Genomic DNA, 18344 nt, shown 5'->3' on the forward strand with positions numbered 1-18344 from the left:
TGTATATGGTGCTTCCTCCATAGCCCCCTAGCTTCTATAATGTCTACACTTTGTCTTTAAGTTTTCCAGTTTGATGTGATGAACCTATTTGCATTGATTTTGGTGTTTATCCAATTGAAGGGCCAACTAGGTGATAATGCAGTGCATGGCTGGAGCAATGCTTTCCAGAAAGCTCCAAATCAATGTCTAATCTATGGTGCTGTTTCTCACATAGCCAAGATTCATGGGTCCTGTAATCAATAAGTGGAAATGGGAGTGGCACCACTCAATATTACACTTGGTAACAGACTAGAAAAAATTTGTTTCCTGTATCCATGACCTTTTGCTCTGCTGCTCTAGATGACTTAGTTCTACAAAAAGGAGTGCTTCCAACAGGATATACAACATTGGCTCCATTGAACTGAAAGTTAAGACTGCCACCTAGCTACTTTTGGCTTTTCATGATTCTGACTCAACAGACAAAGAATGGAAATACTGTACTGCCTGCTGTGATTGATCCTAATTACATAAGGAAAATTGAACTGCTACTATACAATGGAGGTAAAGAGGAGCATGCCTCATTCAGGAGATCTCTTGGGCATTAGGGCATCTCTTAACATTACCAGGCCCTGTGATTAAAATCAATGGAAAACTACAACAACCCAAGCCAGGCAGGACTGCTAATGGATCAGACTCTTCAGGAATAAAGTTTTGGTGATTTTACCCACCATGGAAAGAATCAAGACCCCTCAGTTTCTTTCTGAGAGTAAAGAAAACATGGAATGAGTAATGGATGAAAGTAGTTATAAATACCAGTTATGACCATATGAGTGATTGTAGAAAATGAGTACTGTAATTGTTGCTTCCTTATTTTGTTATGAATGTTTTGTGTATATGTATGCATGTGTGTATATAAAAATATCTGTTTTCTCTCTTCTCTTATCCCCTTATCATATAACATGTTATATTAACTTTTTGTCATGGTATTTAAGTTACAAGATATCAAGGGTTAGATTGCACATCACCCAAGAACTTGCATCATCTTCTGGGGGAAGCGTTAATATGTTTTCAATTGTTTGCAGGACAGTTGCATTATGTTAGGTAAAAGTATAATGATGTACTTGTATTTATTTGGGGATTAAGTATGATTTAAGGAGATGTGTATGGGTGGCAAGTTGACAAGAGGTGGACTGTGATGGTTAAGTTCATGTGTCAGCTTGTCTAGGTTGTGGTATCCTGTTGTTTGTTCAAGCAAGCTCTAGCCTGTTTGCTACCATGAGGGTATTCCATAGATAAAATTGCATGTTTACTCCATTGACTGCATGTATAGCTGATTATATATACAGTTAAGAAAGGAGATTTTCCTCAGTAATGAAGGATGTCTGCTCATACCATTGGTTGGAAGTCTTAAAGCTAGAACTGAGGATTTTTGATGTCAGAAAGAAAGAATTTCTAACTCTATTTCAGCCAGCCAGCCAGTTTCTACTAGGGAATTCAAATTCACTTGCATCAGGGTTTCCAATATGAGGCCTGTTCTACAGAACTGGATGTACCAATCCCCACTGCTGCATGAGTCAATTCCTATAATAAATCTCTTAATATTTATGCCCACATGTACACACACGTACACACACATTTATATTCTGCTGATTGTCTTTCTCTGGAGAACCCTGACTGATAAGGTATACATTGTTCTCTGAGTGTCCAATGTATGTGCAATATTCATTTAGCAAATTCTTGGCTATTATTATTTTGAATATCAATTCTATCATGCTATTCCTTAGTCTCCTTTTGCTAGTGCAATTCCATGTATGTTAAACCTTTTGATGTTATCCCATAGTTCTTGAATTTTCTTTTCTGTTTCTTTTTCTTTTTATCTTTTAATTCTTTTTTCTCTTTCAATTTCAATTTGGAAGTCTCTATTTACATATTTTCAGGCTTACTGGTTCTTTCCTTGGCCATATCTATTGATAAGGCATTCTTTGCTTTTGTTACGGTGTTTTTGAATTCTAGTATTTCCTGTTGATTTATTCTTAGTTTCCACCTCTCTACTTAAATTACCCATCTGTGCTCATCCTTTGTCCACTTTTTTCATTTGAGATATTAATCTTTTTATCATAGTTATTGTAAGTTCTCTATCTGATAATTCCAGCATCTATGTTCTACCTGTGTCCATTTCTTATAGTTGCTTTGTCATTTCAGAGTGTGTTTACCTTGTCCTTTGACAGAGTTCACAATTTTTTGTTGAAAGTTGGACATATTGTATTGGGTACTAGGAACTTTGGCAAATAGTGTACATTTCATGTTAATCTGGCTAAGAGTTGGGTTGCTTTAATGTTTGTTGTAATTACAGCTACTTGAACCTTAAAATTTCTCTACTGTCCCTGTTTTGTCTCCTCTTGACATTTGGTTTCCCTAAATAATTCTGAGAGATTCTATGTTTTGCAATTCTTTCAGTTGTAATCTATGGTTGGAAACATGTTGTTGTGGAGGTTAAGTGTTGGGGAGAGGGAATGCTCTATAATCTTCTGATTAGGTCTAAATATTTCAGTCAGCCTGTGTCCTTGAGCTGTGTCCTTCACAAGAGTTTCTCCAGTGGTACAGTTGTTTTTTCCCATTGCCCCTTACTACATTCACTGGCCATAGCATTTTCACCTATTTCCTTGAAGTCTTGATTTCTGTTGACTATGTTTATTTCCCCCCTTCTTAGGTGATAAAAAAAGGCTTTATATGGATGTACTGGGAGGAATTCTCTTTCCTCAAATGGGATAACACTCTAGTAAAGTCATTTGTCCTAAAGAGTAGGCTTTTGTTGTGGATACTGTTTTGGGTATATTTCACAATGATTATTCTTTCCTTCTTCCTGTCTGAACTATTGGGGTATTTTTTTTTCTCTTTTCACCATTTTTTTTTAAAGATACATAGATCACACAAAATGTTACATTAAAAAATATGAGATTCCCATATACCCCACTCACCACACCCCCTACTTCTCCCACATCAACAATTTCTTTCATTAGTGTAGTGCATTCATTGCACTGATGAATACATTTTGGAGCATTGCTACGCAGCATGGATTAGCGTTTACATTGTAGTTTACACTCTCTCCCAGCCCATTTAGTGGGTTATGGCAGGATATATAATGTCCAGCATCTGTCCCTGCAATATTATTCAGGACAACTCCAACTCCCCAAAATACCCCCATACCACACCTTTTTTTCCCTTTCCCTGCCTTCAGCAACACCCGTGGCCACTGTCTCCATATCAATGATATAATTTCTTCAATTACTAGAGTCACAATAATTCCATAGTAGAATACCAGTAAGACGACTCTAATCCATATTTTATTCCTCCGTCCTGAGGACCCTGGGATGGCGATGCCCACTCCAACTCTAAATTGAGAAGGGGCTTAGATCCCACATGGCTGGTAGGTGGTGTAGCAGTTTGTTATTACTGATGAATTCCAAAAATAAATATTGGATTATGTTTGTAAACTGGTCTTTTCCTCTGGGCATATGAGATTATATTGGATTCAGAGGTTTACCTAATCAAGTAAACTTCTTGTTTTGGTAGGGCGTTGAGTACCCATCCCTTGGTGAATGGGAACTCTCAGATAAAATGCATGGCAAGGGACAGAGTTGAGGGTTTTTGTTGTTGGAATTTTGATGTTGGAGTTTGATGCTGAAGCCTTAACCTGGAGCCTTGGGAAGTAAGCCTTCAGAGGAAAGAGAAGCAAGCTCCAAGAAGGGAAGAACCCAGGAAGCTGAACTTTCACAGATATTGACAGCCATCTTGTTACAACACGTGAAAATAGACTTTGGTGAGGGACATAACTTATGCTTTATGGCCTGGTATCTGTAAGCACCTACCCCAAATAAATACCCTTTATAAAAACCAACCAATTTCTGGTATTTTGTATCAGCACCCCTTTGGCTGACTAATATAGGTGGGATTCTCCTGCTTACAGCTGTAGACTCTCTCGATTCCTTGGTGTGGTGGTCAACCATCCTCACCTCCTTGTTAGCTGACCTGGGTAAGTCCAATGAACTGGACAGAAGGTGTTGCAACTCTGCTGAGGCTCAGGGCCCAGCTGGCACATGGACAGTCCAGGTATTTTTTTAATTTAATTTTTGCGTGTGTGTTTGTGTTTTCCTATGAGCTTCATCATAAGAACATGGTGGGTTTCCTTGAGATAAATAAAATATGAGCCACATATTTGTGGTCCCACATATTTCTCACTCCCATGCTATTCTATACTCAGCCTCTACCAATTTCACAAATTTGCCAAGTAATTATTCTGAAGTTTATGGCTCCAGTGATTTCTGTTCCAAAGCAGTATTTTTTCTTTGTTCTCTGTATTTGCCTGTCTCTCCAGATTTTGGGTGGCAGTGCGCTGTAACCTCAGTTTTCTGATGGGTCTGAGAAAGTTCATTAATTTTCTGTTTATTCAGCTTCTTCTTGTTGTAAGTGAGGTGGGAGGATTTTCATACATTTCACATGTCATAGTTGAAATATGAAGTCACATCTGGAAAATATTAAATTCATTTTCTTTTCTTTGGCCCTCATTATATTCATCTCCCTGGAATATAACATACATGTCCATCAAACTTTCAGATAAATTTGGATCTTTCTGAATTCAGTCCCTGCTTTCTTTTTAGCAATGAGGATCGCCTGCTGTTCACTAAATGTCCATGTACTCTGATGACATAGTGAATTTTCACTCGACTTATTTTGTACTTGGAATGTCCTTATCTACCAGCTGAACTCCCACTCACCTTCCATTTCCAGCTCTACCATGTAATTTACCCTGAGTCTCTAGGAAGGTATTCTGAACTGCCTGTGTTCATTATCTATGTATACATATTTCTATTTTAGCACTTATAACTGTATTAAACTTATTTTTATGTACCTGTCACCCACCTAGAATTTATGTTTCATAAAAACAGGAATTTGGATTTGTTTTTCTAACAGATTGGTTGACATGAAAAATAAAATTTAATTAAATTTAGTTTATAGCAATGTCAAGAGGAATTATGGTAGGGCTATGTCACAAGAAGGGAAAGAAGGGAGAATATTATAACTGCCTAAGTAAGAGGCTCCTATACCAGCATTCTATTCTTGGATGTTCAAATGAGGGTTTTTTTTTTGTTTCTTTTGGTTTGTTTCATTTTATGAGGTATGGGGGGCCAGGAAATTAAGTCAGGACCTCATATGTGGGAAGCTGGAGCTCAACCACTGAGCCACATCAGCTTCCCTGAGTTAGTTTTGTTGTTGTTTTTGCCTGTTGTTTGCTTTTGTTTTCTCAGGAGGAACTGGGAACTGAACCTGGGATCTCCCTTGTGGGGAGTGGGTGCTCAACTGCTTGAGTCACATCGGCTCCCGCAAATGTGGTTTTCCTATGTGATAATCGACAAGCATTGACAACATATCAATTTGAAGTGAAGAGATGGAAGAATCTATTTGACTCTAACATTTGGCTTAGGTGGCACCAAGAGTAAAAATGAGGTTAGTAGGAAGAATCGTTGAATGGATCTTTAGTTTGTAACAGATAAACTTAAGGCCATCCCATGGCAGGGATGTAGCCAGCCTTTACATAACTGAAGGTTGAAGATCAGGTTTAGATTTAGAATGCAATTGCCACAAAGGCTTCACTGGGTACAGATTATGTGGTAACATGACACAGATAAGAATGAGATAATAAATATAAAAGAGAGACAATATTTGAGATGTATACAGTGGATATGATTGAGAAAATTTAGAAAGAATGTAATGATAGTGTAATCAAAGTCATCAAAGTCAGTGAAGGAGAGAATTATAAGACAGCCAATTATTAATAATAATGAGAGCAAAATGTGAAAATTAAATTCTTAATAATGTTATATGGGTAATTAGATATTTTATGTGGTAGAAACAGATAATAAGATATAACTAGAAAACTTGTAAAATAGATAAATACAGAGAGAGAGATGAGCCTTCTCTTTTAAGATATCTTCCAGTTAGGAAGCAAACAATTTGGGGTCTCCACATAAGAAGGAAGGATAATTCAGTTAGAATCTGAAGATCATTTATCTATTATAAGATCTAATCCTAGAGAGATAACATGAAAATATGTTCACATATAAATTTTATCTCTTTTTAAATTTAGTTATCCTCCTTAACCTCATGGATGTGAACAAATAGCTACTTCTTTTGAATGTCACATTTTATATTCTGGAAAGAGTTTAGAAAAGATCAGAACAAACTTATCCTGAAGCAAAAGTTCATTAAAACTCTAATACCTTGGGACAATTCATATACTTTTGAAAGGCACCTATATTGTTGTCAATGGTAATATAAAAACCCTGTAAAATAGTCAAAAGTAACATTATAAAGGCCAAAATTCTTGAAATTTTCTCCTATTGAAAATTCTGAAATTTTAAAGGTCATAAAGAAAAGCAAAACAAAAAAAATTACTTTTCTATAATAATTTTTTAAAAACCTGAAATGTATACTCCTTCATTTAATAATTAAATTTAAATTTAGTTTTTTTCATACAACTGATATGGTTATGAACTCATATTTTCTATTTCCTATTTTGCCTATCTCCTTCCTATGTCACAATCAAAACTGATGAGCCTTACTTGCTGATTTTCCACACTTTGATGAATCAGTTCCTATTGCCCATTTCCCTCTGTATAACTTGAACACAGTAACCTAGTTGTTTTCAATAGAGACCAAAAGAAAAACAAATTCTGCAATTTTAATCTATTTCTAAAGGACAAAAAAGTTACATTAATAATTCATATGGTAATGTAACATACTCTGTAATTCTTCAGTATGTTTTCCATATATAATTTGGAAGAGGGGGGCAAGTTACGAGAAAAAAACTTAATGTTAGATATGTTTCTTTTAGAAATCATGTACAACTTCCAAGATAGAACCTAATGTGAAAAAATCCACTAGAATTTTATAAATGTCATTTACTTTTTTTCACAATTTGTTTATTATTGATATATATTCACATACTATATAGTCTATAAAAAGTCTATAATCAATGGCTTTTAGTATAATCACAATGTTGTACATTCAGCATCTCAAAAATTTTAGAACAATTTCATTACTACAAAGAGAGAGACTCTATATCTGTTAGCATTCCTTCCCCAGCCCTACATAAGCACTAATTAATTTCATCTTTATAAACTGACTTATATTTACATTTTATATAAATGGAATCATACCATATGTCGTACTTTGTGTCTGGTCTCCTTCACTTAGTATAATGTTTTTGTTCTGTTTTTGTTTTTCTGTCTGATATTAGCATTTTGTAGTATTAACCTACATTTGTTCAGCTTTAAAGAAAAACAGTCCTTAATATATATGCAATTTTATTCATAGTCATATTTCACATAATATATTTAGTTCATAATAGAGCAATCAAACAGAATTTGTCCTTTTATATCTGTCTTGCTTCATTTAATTTAATGGCCTCCAGGTTCATCCATGTTGTCATATGTTTCATGACTTCATTTCTTCTTACCACTGCATAATATTACATTGTATATATATTCCACAATTTGTTTATCCATTCATCAGTAGATGGACATCTGGGCATCATTTACTTCTAAATTTGTAAATGGATGATATCAATATGATCAAATATTGACTGTTACCACCATGTCGGTTTCCAAGCCATCCTTTTTTATCCTCGCCAACTCCATTTAGGCTTTTGTCTTGGACTGCTCCTTAGAAACTTCCTTCCTCAAAATTACTGATGTTCTCTCTCTTGTATATCAAATGGGCCTCTCATTATCCTCCTTTTGGCCCCTCCCTCTTCTGGGAATGTTTCCTACAGTCTAATCACAGTTTTTTTGTGCCTCCCCTTTCTCACCTATGACCGAGTCATAGGTCCTGCATTAACTCTTGGTCTAGAGTTATGTATGGCTTTAAGTACAAAGTACAAGTTCATAACTCTAAACCTCTATCTCCATATCTGACTTCATTTCTACATTCCATACCGATGTATCTTACTGCTTGCTTAACATCTGCATTTGGATCTGATAAACTTCTGAAATTTACTAAGTGCAAAACAGAAATGTTGATCTCCTTTTCCCCATTCAAAGCAGTCCCATCCTGTATCTTCTGAACCTCAGCCAGTAGCACCAGTATTCTTACTGTTGTTCAGACCTCAACCTTAATCCTTGGTTTCCCTCTTTCATTCATGGGCTATATACAACTATCAACCACATGCACATCAATATCATGTTCTGAATTTGACTATAACTCCAGTGATAACAACCTGGATTAAAACATCACTGTGTTTCTTTCTATTCACTGCAATAATCATCTTAAAATTTTTTTTAAAGTATTACTTTTTAAGTTTTGACTTAGAAACATTCTGCTTGTCTGTACCTTCTAACCGGACTCTGTATTTTCACTCTTGCTCTCCTCTTCCAATTGACTCATTCTCCATATAGCTCCTGGAGACAGATTTTAACATTTGAAATATAATTAATATATGTCACTTTTCTATTTAAAACCCCGGTTTCCATTTCCCTTATGAACAAAATCTCAAATCCTTGCAATGGCCTATAAAGACATTCAGGATTCCTGCCAATAGTCCTCGGAATCCTCCCTTCTACCATGTTCTCCCTCACTCACTGTACTTCAAACACACTTACCTTCTTGTATTTCTCAATCAGACCAGCCTTTTTCCCATTTCAGGCATTTAGTCAACTACTCCATGTGGAACACTCATAGTCCAAAGCTTCATTCAGCTGGCTCTTTTCTACCCTATGATTAAATATTGCCAAGTGAAGTTTATTCCCTGACTCCCATACTTAAAATAGCAGCTCCCCTTACCCCCAGCCACCTACCAGATTGCCCTCTATTCACTTACCCTGTCTTACTATCCATTGTAGCACTTATCCCATCTGGAATTTATTATATTGAATAATATTTTATTACTATTTATTTATTTTTAAGCTCCTGAAAAGCTCCAGGAAGACAAAGTGTTCTACCTACAATTACTTACACTATCCTGAGTACATTCAGTAGCACTTGACCTATCAAAAGTACTTATTAAAGCTAAAAGTAGAATGTGCCATATTCTCAAATGCAGAAATGGTAGAAATAAAAAGGTGAACTACTTAAATTTTAGTTAATAAATATATATTAATTAATAATATTCTATTTCTCGAGTAGTTTGCTTTTTCATAATTTATTTCAAACAAGTGATAATGCTACTTTGGAAAACAGTATTGTCAAAAGTAATGACTTTTTTCAGAATTTTGATATAGCTCAACCCTCATTTCTGTATCTTAGGTATTATTCAATATTATTTACACATTTACTACCACTCTTCTTGATCTTTTGTGGGAAAGACTAATAATTAGAAGCTATTGCTTTATTTATTAATTTATGTTTCTCACTATTGGGTTTGTAAAAAAGCTTAAAGCATCCCAAATTAAAGAGAAGTATGACTTTGGAAACATTGCTAAAGGGAAAATTCCTCTATTTATTTTAATTTTAAGAAACAAATGATTACATTATATTTACAAATTCTTATTGTTTGGGTTTAATTTGTACATCTTATATATTCAATAAGGTTGATTCAAAGGAAGAGTACTTAGGGATTTGATATTGCAAGGATTGCTTATTTTCTGCTTGAAATATTTACAAACACATATAAGCAATGTTTATACCAAGGCATTGCAAAACTTATTAAGCAGAAATAAATTAATCACATTTAATATCTTCCAGCTCAGTCATACCTGTCATTAGACTACACTTGTAAAGAGAAGAGAAACTGATTTATAAACAGACAGAAGAAAATATGAAATGAGTAAATTTGAGAAAAAGAAAACTCAAACTGTTAATAGCAATTTTTTTCATCCCAAGCTATATCAGAATAGTCCAAAGTTGGAAGTATTGCAGACACAGTGGCAAAATATGTAAATTTTAATATAGATTTAAAAAATCTGTTTTGAAAAAAATTACTTTGTTTTGTTTTTTTTCCAGAACTTCATGGTCATTGCAACTATGTATTTAGCTCCATAGTAAAATCATTTTTTGCCATTTCCTTTTTGAATTTTCTTCTCAGTTTGGAGCAAGGGCCAAAGGATGATTTTCCACTAAATGTATGTAATATAACAAGATGTTAAAATGCGAATGTCCATTTGTTTTTTTGTGTTGTTTAGTTTTCTTGCTTTTTTGTTTTTCTTTTGAAGTACTGGGAATGAACCCCAGGCCTCATATGTGGGAAGTGAGTGCTCAATTACTGAGCTACATTGCCTTCCCTGAGATTTTTTTTTTCTTTTCTTGTTAGTTTTGCTTGTTATTTGTTTTTGTTTTTACAGGAGGCATTGGGAACTAAAACTGGAACTGGGCCCTCACATGTGGGAGGCAGACACTCAATCACTCAAGCCACATCTGCTTCCATTTGTTTTTGCTGTTGTAACAACAGGCTAAAAACAATTAAAAGGCAATCACTCCTACTTTCAGAGTGAATTGCTTAACCAACTACACAGTACTTGCAGCTTATACTTAACATTATTGGGTTAAATAGTTTATCTCCCCACTATTTTAGGACATAAAGTAGTTCAAAATAAAGAAACCAGAGAAGAAACATTTGAGGAATGTGTGTACATATGACTAAATATTGTTTTAAAAACACATTTTTTCTACTTTCTCTTGCTTAAGGAAATGAATGTGTCTCATATTAATTAAACCAACATTATTCTTACAACAATTGAAGAAGTAAGTATAATTTGATGTTAAAATTGGAATCAATTATAAATATCTAGTGAATTGTAGCAGCTGGGATCAAGAGCATCCCTGAATCAATGAGCTGGGTTTGGAACCTTAATTTACTAGGTTGGGTATTCTCAGACTAGCTTAGAAGCACCTCCTTTCTTCCACTAAGCCTAAAGTAATTGAGCTTCTAAATATAACTGTGCCTCTCATCTTCATTTTCGTAAGTCAGTACAGAAGGTAAAGACCAGTTCCCAGGCAAAGTTGCCCCCACAGGAGATAATTACTTTAATGTTCTGTAATTTCTTATTTCTGACCTGGTCTTCTTCTCCCTAAAAGCCCTTTATTAAAATCAACTAACCCATTATCCAGACAAACAACAAACCCAATTGTATTATCTATGATAAGACTAGTGGTAGAAAAATTAACTGTAAATTTTATAATGTCTTGAATACAATTGATGTTTACTTGTTCCTTATGTAACTGGGTAAGTGATTAGGTTAGTGGGATAGCCCTCTTCTGCCCAGTGATTCAAGGACACAGTATGATAAAACCATGTCACCTCAAATATATGGATTCATGCTTGGATAGCAACTTCATTCTAGCTCGATAGCCAGAAGGTGAAAACGCCGTAAAAGAGAAAGCATAGGAGATGAGATGTCCATGGGCTAGATATGGAAGGGAACCTCTCATTTTCTCTCACATTCCATATACCAGAGTTTTAACTCAGGGCCATCCTAATTGCAAATGTGCTTAGCAAGTATCGTTCCTGTTTCAGCAGCTAATTCCCAGCATTAAATCTACTCTAAGGAATATTGTTTGCTAGTCACATTCCCTAGAGCCTCACCTTCTCACAGGGTTTCTTCCATTCCCTTGCTTCAAATGAATCCTGAATCAACTCTAAAGCCACCATTTCTCTCTGACCCTCTCTTGTGATAGATTTAAATTCTCTCAACTCTTGCACCTCAGAATCAAAGGGTGAGGTATAATCCTCATTGCTCACTGTTGCCTTCAAACCAATACTGTGGTAGAATTTGAGAGAGGTTCAATTACTTGTGTATAGAGAGGCCTGGACTCAGGAATGATTTTGAGAAGGAAAAATGGTTTATTGACAGCAGGCCGGACTCGGGAGCTTTCCGTTTCAATCCGAGCCCTGAACAAGACTTCTGAGTCCCTTTTATACAGAGAAGAAAGGCCAAATGGTCCTTTTGTCTCAGTTCTCAATAGGCTTGAATTAGCATGTATCTTCTACATCTTAGGCAAGCCCCCAGCATGGACTTCACACATTCCAGATAAGCCTCTAGCCCATTTAGTCTGCATTTTCTCTGAATATTTAAAGTTTATAGACTTTGCATTGCTAAACCATTTCCTGGGACTGGAGTCGCTGCCATGATTACCAAGGGCAGGACTGCAGCCTCTTATCGTCCCACACCCACAAGTCACAGACAGCTTACGTTATCTATTAAGAGACAAAGAGCCTCCCATCCATAGCCTACATCATTACCACTGTACTTATTGTTTATAAGTAAAACAATAAATGAACAATGAAGCAATAAGTGAAAAGTCAGCCTTGCTTCCTTAGAGAATCATACCACTTAAATATTACCTTCACTCTCTCCTATTTCTTTCATCTCTATTTCATTTCCTACAGACTTTGTAAACATTATAATTTTACTCCTCAACACACTTTTTTCCCTCATGACGGATACCTCAAAGAATATCTTGAAGACAGATATCTTTGACTACCTCATTTTGTGTATCCTTATCATTCATTTCATCACCTACATCTTGGAGCAGAAGTCATTTTATCTCCAAAATCACTAAGTCAATAATTAAATTTTCTGCCCACCCTTTTTTGGCAGCGAGTTTTAACAGTTTATTGCAAACCTCTGTTTAGTTCATTGGGATTCTTAGTCTTCTACTTCACCTTTATTAGTTTTTTCTCTCCAACTTCTGACCTTTCCTTTCTGTCTTTTTGTTCATCAGTATGTAAGTTTTTGTGGGTTATAGTTGTAGCAAAAATTCTTTCCCACATCCTAAATTTTCTTGTCCAGCACTTTGTTGCCTTGCTTCATTTTGTGGTTTATTCAGTCCATTCAAAATTGCCAAGAAACTATCAGGCAACAATTTGGACTGGTGACACTATAAATTTTTTAAGTTCAACTTTTCTCCAAAAAAATCAGTAGAGTTCTTCCTTTGCAATAGCAAAAGACCAAATTCGTGCTTGTGGCTCTTAAGATTTGGAATTGCTGCTTTCAGTATTATATTACTTGCTTGAGTGGTTCATTACTATAAGTTGTCCTCATTATATATTAAGATATAGCCACACATTTCCTTTACTCACCAGAATTTCCCCGGTTTTTGTACCATGGGCAATCACCTATTGAGTTTTTGAAAAATAGTGAATTCTTTGATCATGCTTGTCGTGTGTGAGGTACCACTCTAAGTGATTTACATTTAGTCACATATTTAATCTTCAGAATAACCATTTGAAGTGGGTGTTTTTATCATCTTGACTTGCAGCTAAGAAATTGCAAGGGATTAATTAGTTGCCACCCAGAATTATACACTGATGAAGTGGCAGAGCAGGAATTCAACCCCCTTCAGTCTGGGTCCAGAGTCTATTTGCTTAATTATATGCTGCACCTCATGTCCATGAATATTTGAAGAGCAGCTAATATCTAAATAAATTAGAGATGACTTTTTGTCAGTCAACAAATCCCAGCTTTTTCTGAGTGTCTCTATTCACACCAGACAATGTAACTGAGTCCATAATAACTAGGCCACATTCCTTGCAACTAATTTTGGAATAAATAATCCAATGAGAATTAAGCTTCCATTGTGACATATTAACCTGGAGGAGACAGAATATGACCTTAGATCCTGCTGCTCTGGAAAGTATCAAAGTAGCAAGGGATGGGAGCTTAATTAATGGCAGATAGTTCTGCTGCAGTTGACATGTTCCAATCACCCTGCTAAGATGTTTCCCTGATAACCAGTTATTCTCCTTCAACTTTCTCTGAAGAGAGATTTTGGTGGTGGGACGTGCATATCCAATTTTGTGTCAAGTGGAATGATTGATACCCAGTAAATTGTTAGAAACTTGAATTCCAGGTAAAAGAATACCTAGGAATGGGGATGAAAACACAACAAAGATGTTTATTAATACTCTTACCATTGGTGCTATTAATAGGTCCATGCAGAATGCCCCCAAATAATCTTCATTTCCTCTTTTGAATACTTGTTGATGAGGACAATGTCTTGAGGAATGCTCATGAATGGATTGGAGAAATTGGAAGGACTATTCTATTTCCAAGAAGTTTATTCTGCAAACCTAGTTTGGGTTAGTATTGTTTTCTCTATGACATTATTGTAGAAGTTTTTTTGTAATGAAGAAAACTTTGTCTATAAATATCATAAACCAATGAAGGAATGGAGGAAGGAAGAACAGATGAAAATAATTAGGAATAAGAAGAGTAAGAAGAAAAAAAGATAAGTTGAGTTCCTAAATCAATTTTATTTTCTTCCCTGCTGAATTTACCACAGTTCATAGCTGTCTACCCTTAGGACTTTAGAATGTATGAGTATGTATTATAATTACTCGGGAAACTGGTTAAAAATGGATGGTGCCTGTATTCTACCCCTTGGAGATTTCCTAGTCAGTAGATTTGGAGTAAGATTTAAAAATATGTATTTTCAACCAGGTCTGTGGGTGATTTTTATAACATTATTATGGGGACTTTGAGAAGAATTGGGTTAAAGAAATTATAAACCTAACCTATAGAAGAAGATTTTTTGAGCAATCTGATAGCTCCTCAATTACTTGAAAGTCTGTGTTTTGGGAAAAGAAATAGTCTAACTCTCTGTATTTGTAGGATACTGGAACTGCTAATAATAAGCTAAATTTGAGATTATTGTAAAAAGAAACATCTAATATTGGATATATACAACACCAACATTGAAACTGGCTTCTTTAAATATTAATAAATAGAGAACTCTTTGAACTGTAATAAATTGGGAAGTACATAAAGAGACATAAGGAAGTGATCACTATATAGTCAAGATAATGTTTCTATTTAGCAGAAAATGAAGAGCTGTGAGGGGAATGGACCCTTGGAGCAGATTCAGACTTGTCTGTCAAAGTGCTATTTCTTGACCTACATAGTCTTTAAAAGGGAAATCACTTTTTTATTTTTTACTATGGTAACTATTTAAGTTGGTTTTCTGTATATTGAAATACGTATACAGAAACTGGATAATTGACCATTGGCAAGAGCTGAAGTAGAAAGATCCCTGGTGTATAATTATATTGACTGAATACAGATTACCCCAAAAGATTATAAATTGGCAAGGGTGTGATTTTATAAGTGTTTTTTTTTCTACATAGTTTTTTTTTAAGCCAACAGGTCTTTTCCAAAAACATCTAAGAAAGTTGGCATGTCCTCATATTTTTAATAATTCATGAATGCAAGGAGGGAGATATAATTCTTTAATTTAACTCATTAACACCTATGAACCAATAAAGGAAATGTACCATCAGTGGAAATCTATGGTATTCCAGGGTTTCAATATCAATTGTTAGAAATTTTCTGCAGATATCAGCAAAAGCAGCTTCATTAATAGTCATTGAATTCAAGACATATACTGGTAATCAAATTTCATTTAGCCTTTGAGTATTCAGGGAATGTTACTAAAAATGCAGAGCAAGGAGTTAAATAAGAGATTAGAATTGAACAAACTTTAAATTTAAGGATTCTTCAAAGTTAGAAACAATATATTAGGTTTGAGAGCAAATTAAGACACTATAAACAGATAAATTCTTGAAATACATTCTATTCTTATATTGACATTCCTTGAACCCCCTTTATTGCCTTAATTTCATTGCATATTTGCTTACAGAGTCTAATATCAGAAATAAAGTAAATTGCTTGGAGTTCTGAAGCACTTTCCTTGTAGATTTAAAGATTACATTTCTCTCTTATGGCTGCAGAGTGAGTATTGCATTTTCAGCTGGTTAATCCTTATAATCTATTACCTCAATCTCAGTTCCCACTAATAATAAAAACCTTGTTAAAAGAAGATAAGAAGTTATCTCCTCACTAAGGGCTAATTCTCAGTCTGTAAAAATCTCTTACTCTAGTGAAATTTACATGAAAATTAAATTAAACTTAAAAATGCACTTAATAACTACAAGATGATTCTAAATAGATTAGTACTGAATTGAGATCACTGTTATGCCCATGTTAACACAGTTGCAGAATGCTGCTTGTGAGTCCAAGATTACCCATAGTTGTGTTCTCCAAGGGCTAATTAATTTTGCATAGAGAAAAGTTGTTTCCTCTTAACTGACTTAAATAGAACCCACAGTTGCCCAGAGATGAGCCCTTTATTGCAAGGAAGTGAGTGAAACATTTTTTGAATGAATTTGTATACCTCAGTGGTTCGTAAGTATTTTGGTATTGTGGATGTCAAGTTATGCTCTAAGCAACGTTATTGAGCTCTCCCCAGAAAATTAAGTTATAGTAAATATTTTATGCAACTTCACATAATCCATAGAACTCTGGAGCCTATCCATTGGCTGCCTGCTATTTAAGTTTCAAAATAAAAACAGCTTGGAAAAATCTCAATAGAGGAAAATAAAAAAGATAAAAACAAAATTGGAACATACGGTCTATTAATTTTTAGAACAGTAGTTTTGTTTTCATTTATAGAGAAGGGCATATTAATTCATACTATTTATTTTTAAAGTACTATAAACATTCCTGAGGAATTATATTACTTTCTTGGAGATCAATCTAAAAGGTCCTCAAAGTAGTCATTTATTCATCTGGATTTGTTTAATTTAACACTTTGTTTAAGGATTAAACACATGAACAGATTTTAGTAAGAAGTCATTCTCTTGAAGATACACTGTAGGAATCAACAGAGTGATATGAATTCCCCAGGTATTCTCCCAAAGAACAATATCCTGACCCACTTATCTCAAGAGAATGTTCAATACAAACTTCAGCAACATCATCACTAACAAACCTGTCTGTAATTTAGTCTTTTTTCTCTAGATATCAGTTTAACTATGGCTATCTACCAGAAATTCCTATACATCAGCTATTAATCAGGAATATGCCTTTCATAGCTAACTCGTAATTTTCTGAATTAGCAGGTAGTTATGGTAAAGTGGCATGTCAAAGACTATTTCAACCTCCAAATGTGCCCTCTCTATTAGAAAGGGTAGAAATCCAAAATCCATAGTTTCAGAACCCTTTGAACCTAGGGTTCTGATCAACACCCATTGTAATTTGGAGTCTGGGTATTTCTGCCTATCAGTGTAATTCACCTGAAATCTAAATTCATAACTGAGTTCAGGAGGAAAAGATCCAAATCTATAGGCCTTCTGTGTACTAGTAATAATTTTAAGACATTTAGCATAGTTCTAGAGCTAACAGCTTGTCGGTGACTCCTGATTCTGGATTACAGACAGTAAGAGAGCATGATCTTGGAACCAGCACTCCTGACAGGCATGAGTCCGCATTGCCAGATTCTCCACTACCTGAATGGGTTAGAAGTAACAGAGCCCTTGCAGATAAATTTTGGGGTGCTCTTCAGAGTATCCCTATAGTCTAGCCTAGAGTCCATCTTCTCCAGCCTTGACAGTAATCCTGTAAGCACCTAATTCTCTATATCCCATGCAAATCCACTTAATTTTCCAGCTCACTTTCGATTCTGTGCATTAAACCCTTACTGACACGCATATCAGAGAAGCAAAAGATAGTGAAATGCTGATAACATAATAAAAAATGGTGCTTTTTTCATATTATATACCATATGATTCTTTAAACATGCACACCCACACCCCCTCACACACACAACTGTCCCTTATCTACCAATCCTGAATTACACTAGAGGCTGCCATGATCTTTTTACCTGTGCCCTATCTTCGAAAAGTAGACCCAATGCAGTTACTATTGAAGAAACATTGTTGTTAGTACTCTTGACCTTGTTAAGAGTTACTTTTTTCTCTGCTATTGATTATTATATCCCTGGTGCCTAGAAGAGTGACTGGAATTTAACAGCTCCTCAAAAATGCCTGCCTTATAAATAAATTAATGAATATGGATGATTGCCAAATCCTTATCTTCAGATGCAAAATCTCTTCCTTTTATATCCTTGAAGAGTTTTCATACCTTTCCATTTTAATAATCTGCCAACATTTAGTTCTAGCATTTCTTAAGAAAAGTCATTTTGACAACTATGTGTGACCTTTCTATTTGTGTTGTGATATTTATCAAGAGTTAATTTGCTCTTTCTTCTTACTCAAGGGTCTGATAGTCTTCCCTCAAATCACACCTAACTTATTTTCTTCTTCTCCTTTACAATTCCTTTTTTTTTTAAGGAGGTACAGGGATTGAACCCAGGATCTCCTACATGGGAAGCAGGTGCTCAAGTACTTGAGCTACATATCACTTAAGCCATTTGTAAGTTTCTTTGGCCCTGCCTTGACAATATGTCAGTAATTGATTCTTCTAGCCACCTCTTGAAGAATCTGCCACTCTGCTCTGGTTCTCCCTCCTCTTCTCAATGTATCTCTGACAGAATGATCCCGTTGAAAGGCAAATCCAACCATATTACACCCTGGCTAA

At 35.0% G+C, this 18344-nt stretch overlaps 1 protein-coding gene across 3 annotated transcripts in view; it reads right to left on the reverse strand.

Annotated features, from left to right (window-relative positions):
* CDH18 (cadherin 18) overlaps positions 1-18344 on the reverse strand; it is a 1139369-nt gene that overhangs the window by 712856 nt on the left and 408169 nt on the right. For 2 of the 3 annotated variants that reach the window (XM_058307287.2, XM_058307283.2), the window contains one exon: positions 8368-8435. The exons of the other annotated variant lie outside the window; for it this stretch is intronic. The gene's annotated coding sequence lies outside the window, so the exon portion shown is untranslated. The remainder of the gene's footprint in view (positions 1-8367; positions 8436-18344) is intronic. 3 annotated transcript variants of the gene reach the window in all.

Source organism: Dasypus novemcinctus, chromosome 2, assembly GCF_030445035.2.
Source record: "Dasypus novemcinctus isolate mDasNov1 chromosome 2, mDasNov1.1.hap2, whole genome shotgun sequence".
Taxonomy (NCBI): Eukaryota; Metazoa; Chordata; class Mammalia; order Cingulata; family Dasypodidae; genus Dasypus; species Dasypus novemcinctus.